Genomic DNA, 7423 nt, shown 5'->3' with positions numbered 1-7423 from the left:
TCAATTGCATTTTTCCCAAGTAATATCAAAGTTATATTTGGGAAAGATAATTCTAACTCTTACCATTACATGAAAATAGTTCACTTTCTTTATAAAAACAACCTGGAGAACCACGAGAATTTTTGAGGAAATTCTTTTGGGATCTCTCCATTTTGTGAGATTATCACATATAGGAGTAAAATTAAAATTCAAAGATTTAACATAAATTACAGAAAAGGGTATTCACTGATGAAGTTGAAAGCATACTTTTTGTATATATCCCACCATTATAATCACAAAGCTTATCGATAATAATTCAGTGTTGGGAACTTTGTGATTAATGAACAGTATGAAGATGTTTTGAAACTAAATTGATGTTAAAGAAAAGCTGTGTCTATAAAATATTTGATAAAAATATTCATCTCTATTAACATTACAACATAGAGGTACATATTACCAAACTATGAAACCATATAGGGCAGCTTTAAGCAATACTCTGAGACTCTTCTTTTTTTCCATCTTCTTTTTTTAACCTCTTCTCTTTTGGCTATTTCTTTTCCAATTTCAGCCTTGCTTTCATCTTTTCCATCTCCTCCATCTTCTTTTCCATTTTCTTTCTCTTTTCCTTCTTTATTTTTTTCATCTTCCTTCTCATTTCCACCATCATCCCTTTTTCTATCTTCATCCTTTTTTCCATCTTCTCCTTTTTCCCCATCTTTTTAATCTTTTCCATCTTCAGATTCTTTGCCATCTTCTTTCCCCTTCCCATCTTCATTCTCTTTTTTACCTCTTTTTTCTTTTTCATCTTCTTCCACTTTGCCATCTTCTCCTTTCCCTTTTCTATCTTTTCCCTCTTTTCCCTCTCCAGTTTCTTTATCTTCTTCCTCTTTCCCATCTTCTTCTTTCTCTTTTCTCCCCTCATCTTTTTTTTCATCTTCTTTCCCTTTTCCATCTTTTTCCTCCTCTATATCTTTTCCTTTCACTTCTTCCTTATTTTGATCTCCATCTCCTTTTTCATCTTCTTTTCCATCTTTTGCCACTACCTCTTTCTTTTCTTCTCCTTCTTCTTTGATATCTTCAATTTTTTCTTCTTTTATTTCCTTTATTTCTCTTTCAGGAACTGGTGCCTCTATAATTTTTGCTCCTCCATTTTCAGCAGCTTCATTGTTGTATTCTTTAACAACTTCTTTCTTCGTTTCAGCTATGGTTTTGGCAATTGCATCTCTGTTTTTTCCCATCATATCATTTTTGGTCTTCATTTTCCTTGGAGTTGAAGTTCTTTTGGACTTCAACTCTGGTATAATGGGCACAGGCAAAGCAGACAGTCTGGCTGATCTTCTCTTTGGCTCTTGCTTCATATCACCTTGACCTGCAGCCTCTTTGTTAAAACATCAGCTCGTTTTATTGAGAAGCCAGCTGCGGATTTTAAAACTTCCCGCCACTACCTGCTACAAGGTTGCTGTCAGCTCTGTAAAATCGCAAGATCCATTGCACAAGCCTTTCTTTTGGGCATTGTTGCAGCTCTCTATAGGAAATCTTAGCAGTCAGCAGAAAAAAAGCCGAAAGCCGTTTGATGGAATTTTCTTGTGAAGCCATCTGCTCCTGGGCTTTTGTTTTTTGGGGGATTTTTGATCACAGCTTCAATTTCAGTGCTTATAATTGGAATCAAACCTCAGTAAATTTCAGAAAATTGAAATCATATCTATCATCTTCTCTGACCACAATGTTATGAGACTAGATATCAATTAAAGGAAAAAGACTGTAAGAAACACAAACACATGAAGATTAAGCAATTCATTTCTAAATAACAACAGGTTACTGAAGAAATCAGAAGGAAAACAAAAAAAAATCTATAAATAAACGACAATGAAAACATGACAACTCAATATCTATGGGATGCAGCAAAAGCAGTTCTAGGAGGGAATTTTATAGCAATAAAATCCTACGTCAAGAAACAAGTAAAACATTGAACAGACAACCTAAGCTTACACCTAGAACTTCATAGAAATATGAAGTTAGAATTTTTATTTTCTTCAGGTAAATGCCCAGAAGTTAAATTGTTTGTTTCATATGGAAGCTCTATTTTTACTGTTACTTTTTTTGCAAAAACTCCATATTGTTTTCTGTAATTGTTGCACCCATTTACAACCTAACCAACAATACACTAGGGTTCTCTTTCTTCCTCATACTTGCCAGCACTTGTAATTTTTTATCTATTTGATGAAAACCATTCTGACAGATGTGACAAAACCATTCTGACAGATTGTGGTTTTGATTTGCACTTTGTAAATGATTAATAACATTGAGCATATTTTTCATTTGTCTATTGGTGATATGTATATCTTCTCTATAAAAAACAGTCTATTCAGGTCCTCTGTCCATTTTCAAAATTGATATTTTTTGTTTATTTTGGTGCTTAGTTATATGAGTACATTCTATATTTTAGATATTAAAATTTTAGTGGATACATTATTTAACATATCTTGTCACATATAGCAGACTGCCTTTTCATTTTGTTGATAGCTTCCTTTGCTGTACAAAACTTTTTAGTTTGAGATGATCTTAATTGTTTATTTTCACTTTGGTTCCCTTAGTGTAAGGAGACATATTAAAAAAAATTCCTGAGTTTATTGTCAGAGAGCATACTGCCTAAGTTTTCTTCTCAGAAATGCATGGTTTCATGTCTTACATTTAAGACTTTAATGCATCTTAAGTTTATATTTTTATATGGTGTGAGAAATTAGTCCACTTCGATTATTTAGTATGTAAGTGTTGAGTTTTCCCAAACTTATTTAAGGATCTGTCTTTTCCCCATTGTTTATTCTTAATTCCTTTGTCATAGATTAAATGGTCATATAAGTGTAGGTTTATTTCTGGGCTCTGTATTCTTACCTATGATTTAGGCTTCATTTATTAATATTTTGACTAGTACAAAAGTATTCTAATTATTGGAACTTTGTACTATAGTTTGGCTGTCTGCAGAGGCCTTGCAAATAGCTGCAAAAAGAAGACAAGTGAAAAGCAAAGGAGAAAAGGAAAGATATACCCATTTGAATGTAGAGTTCCAAAAAATAGCAAGGAGAGATAAGAAAGCCTTCCTCAGTGATTAATGAAAAGAAAGAGAGGAAAATAATAGAATGGGAAAGACTAGAGATCTCTTAAAGAAAATTGGAGATACCAAGGGAGCATTTCATGCAAAGATGGGCTCAATAAAGGACAGAAATGGTACGGACCTAACAGAAGCAGAAGATATTAAGAAGAGGTGGCAAGAATACACAGAAGAACTGTACAAAAAAGATCTTCACTACCCAGATAATCATAAAGGTGTGATCACCCACACTCACCTAGAGCTGGGCATCCTGGAATGTGAAGTCAGGGGGACCTTAGGAAGCATCACTACAAACAAAGCTAGTGGATGTGATAGAATTCCAGTTGAGCTATTTCAAATTTTAAAAGATGATGCTGTGAAAGGGCTTCACTCAATATGTCAACAAATTTGGAAAACTCAGCAGTGGCCAGAGGACTGGGAAAGGTCAGTTTTCATTCCAATCCCAAAGAATGCTCAAACTACCGCACAATTGCACTCATCTCACAAGCTAATAAAGTAATGCTCAAAATTCTCCAAGCCAGGCTTCAACAGTAGGTGAACTGTGAACTTCCAGAGTTCAAGCTGGTTTTAGAAAAGAGAGAGGAACTAGAGATCAAATTGACAACATCCACTGGATCATTGAAAAAGCAGGAGAGTTCCAGAAAAAACATCTATTTCTGCTTTATTGACTATGCCAAAGCCTTTGACTGTGTGGATCACATGAACTGTGGAAAATTCTTAAAGAGATGAGAATACCAGACCACCTGACCTCCCTCTTGAGAAACCTGTATACAGGTCAGGAAGCAACAGTTAGAACTGGACATGGAACAACAGACTGGTTCCAAATAGGAAAAGGAGAACATATGTGGTCACCCTGCTTATTTAACTTATATGCAGAGTACATCATGAGAAACGCTGGCATGGAGGAAGCACAAGCTGGAGTCAAGATTTTCGGGAAAAATATCAATAACCTCAGATAAGCAGATGACGCCACCTTTATGACAGAAAGTGAAGAACTAACGAACCTCTTGATGAAAGTGAAATAAGAGTGAAAGAGTTGGCTTAAAGCTCAACATTCAGAAAACTAAGATCATGGCATCTGGTCCCATCACTTCATGGCAAATAGGTGGGGAAACAGTGGAAACAGTGGCTGACTTTATTTTTGGGGCTCCAAAATCACTGCAGATGGTGAGTGCAGCCATGAAATTAAAAGACACGTACTCCTTAGAAGGAAAGTTATGACCAACCTAGGCAGCATATTAAAAAGCAGAGACATTACTTTGCCAACAAAGGTCCATCTGGTCAAGGCTATGGTTTTTCCAGTGGTCATGTATGGATGTGAGAGCTGGACTGTGAAGAAAGCTGAGTACTGAAGAATTGATGTTTTTGAAGTGTGCTGTTGGAGAAGACTCTTGAGAGTCCCTTGGACTGCAAGGAGATCCAACCAGTACATCCTAAAAGAGATCAGTCCTGGGTGTTCATTGGGGGGACTGATATTGAAGCTGAAACTCCAATACTTTGGCCATCTGATGCAGAGAGTTGACTCATTTGAAAAGACCCTAATTCTGGGAAAGATTGAGGGCAGGGGTAGAAGGGGACTACTGAGAATGATATGGTTGGATGGCATCACCGACTCAATGGACATGGATTTGGGTGAACTCAGGGAGTTGTTGATGGACAGGGAGGCCTGGTGTGCTGCAGTTCACGGGGTCACAAAGAGTTGGACACATCTGAGTGACTGAACTGAACTGAACTAAACTGAATTATAGTTTAACATCAGGGACTGTGATGCCTCCAGCTATTTTTCCTTTTTCTCAAGACTGCTTTGGCCTGGAGAACTTTTTGTATGTCAGTTATTTCCTCTTCATTGTCTTGCTTCTTAGTATGTCCAGATTATAAACCTTCAAAGATTAAGTCCAGGTATATATGGATCATGGTGACTTTTTCAAAGCACTATTGCTTCTTGTAAATTCTTCGTATCCAATTGGCCTGCCTATTAATGTATAAAAGTAATTAAGCTAAAAACAAAGAAATAGCTAGTAGTTATGGCTGCTAATAATATATTGGTAGAGTTCTAAATATACAAATAAAATAGTTGCATTCATAGAAGGAGATATTGAAAACAATACAATAATAGGGCTTTAAGACCTCATTGACATCTTTTGATAAGTATTCAGATGAGAAATCGTAATGAAACATCAGTTTCAAATGACGCATTGGACTAGGTAAAGTTAATAGACATGTAGAGAACATTCCACACAAAAGCAGCACATTAACCGCTCATGTAACATTCTCCAGGATAGATAACATATTAGGTCACAAAATAAATTTCAATAAATTTAAGAAGATTGAAGTCATATCAAACTTTTTTTTTAACCACAACAACATGGATAGAAGTCAATTATAAGAATAAACCTGATGAGACTTCCTTGGTGGTCCAGTGGTTAATCCTTTGCCTTCCAGCATAGGGGGTGTGGGTTTGATTCCTGGTAGCAGAGCTAAGATCCCATATGCCTTATGGCCAAAGAACAAAAACATAAAACAGAGACAATATTGTAAGAAATTCAATAAAGATTTTAAAAAGAGCCCACATCAAAAAATAAATAAATAAATAATAAAACTGTAGAAAACACAAATGTGTAAAGATTAAACAAAATCCTACTGAACAAAAAATAGATCAATGAAAAATTGAGAGGGAAATAAAAAAATACCTTGAGACAAATAAAAATGGAAATGCATCATTTCAAAATCCATTGGATGTTACAAAAGCCGTTCTAAGAGGGAAGTTTATAGGGATACCATTCTATCTCAAAAAAAAAAAAAAAAAAAGAAAGAAAGAAAGAAAAATCTCAAATATACAATCTAAGTTTATACTTAAAGGAGCTAGAAAAAGAATAAATGAAGCCCAACGTTAGTAGATGTTAGGAAATAATAAAGAGTTATGCAGAAATACATAAAATAGAGACAATAACATTGGAAATATCAATAAAACCATCAGCTTGTTCTTTGAAAAGATAAACAAAATTGACAATCCTTTAACTAGACTCACTTTGAAGGAGGTTCACATAGAAGGTTCAAATAAATAAAATCACACTTGAAAGAGGGCAAATTACAACCAATACCACAGAAATAACAAAGATCATAACATATAATTATAGTGAATAATTATATGCCAAAAAATTGGACAACGTAGAAGAAATGGATAAATTCCCAGAAACATGCAGTTTTTAAAGGCTGAATCATGACGAAATAGAAAATCTGAGTAGATAGATTGCTAGTAAGGAGATTGAGTCAGTAATAAAAAAATAATCCCCCAATAAACAAAAGTCCTGGACCAGTTGACTTCAATGATGAATTCTACCAACAATTCAAAATTGAATGCTTATCATTCTTGAATTTTTTAAGCCATTGAACAGGAGGGAATAATTCCAAACTCATTTTACAATGCTAGATCAAAACCAGAGAAGGGTATCGTGAAACAAGAGAAGTACAGATGCATATTTCTGATGAAAAGAGGTACAAAAATGCTCAACAAAACATTAGCAAAGCTAATTCAATACTTTACGAGGATCATACACCACAGTCAAGTGGGATTTATTCCAAGGATTCAAGAATGGTAAAACATATTCAAATAAATCAAGGTGATACACCACATTGACAAAATAAAGGATAAAAACTACATAGTCATCATAGATGATCATAATAGTTGCAAAATAAAAAGCATTTGACAAAATTAAATCACCATTTGTGATAAAAACTCTCAATAAAATTGGTATATAGGAAGATGTTTTAGCATAATGAAAGCCATATATGACAAATACAAATAAGATCATGAGTTCTGTTCAGTTACTCAGTTGTGTAAAACTCTTTGTGACCCCATAGACTGCAACACGCCAGGCCTGCCTGTCCATCACCAACTCCGAGAGTTTACTGAAACCCATGTCCATTGTGTTGGTGATGCCATCCAACCCGTCATTCTCTGTCGTCCCTTCTCCTCCCGCCTTCAACATTTCCCAGCATCAGGGTCTTTTCAGATGAGTCAGTTCTTCGCATCAGGTGGTCAAAATATTGGAGTTTAAGCTTCAGCATCAGTCCTTCAAATGAATATTCAGTACTGATCTTCTTTAGGATGGACTGGTTGGATCTCCTTGCAGTCCAAGGGACTCTCAAGAGTCTTATCCAACATCATAGTTCAAAACCATCAGTTCTTTGGCACTCAGCTTTCTTTATAGTCCAACTCTCACAAGCATACATGACCACTGGAAAAATCATAGCTTTGACCAGAGGCACCTTTGTTGACAAAGTAATGTCTCTGCTTTTTAATATGCTTTCTAGGTTGGTACTCAACAGTAAAAT

At 35.2% G+C, this 7423-nt stretch overlaps 1 pseudogene; it reads right to left on the bottom strand.

Annotated features, from left to right (window-relative positions):
- Positions 1–222: 222 nt before the first annotated feature.
- LOC110125135 (high mobility group nucleosome-binding domain-containing protein 5 pseudogene) lies at positions 223–1543 on the bottom strand (annotated as a pseudogene).
- Between the last annotated feature and the right edge of the window lie 5880 nt (positions 1544–7423).

This window comes from Odocoileus virginianus, chromosome X, assembly GCF_023699985.2.
Source record: "Odocoileus virginianus isolate 20LAN1187 ecotype Illinois chromosome X, Ovbor_1.2, whole genome shotgun sequence".
Classification (NCBI taxonomy): Eukaryota; Metazoa; Chordata; class Mammalia; order Artiodactyla; family Cervidae; genus Odocoileus; species Odocoileus virginianus.
The sequence above is the reverse complement of the archived record's forward strand: the minus strand, read 5'-3'. Positions and strand labels throughout refer to the sequence as shown.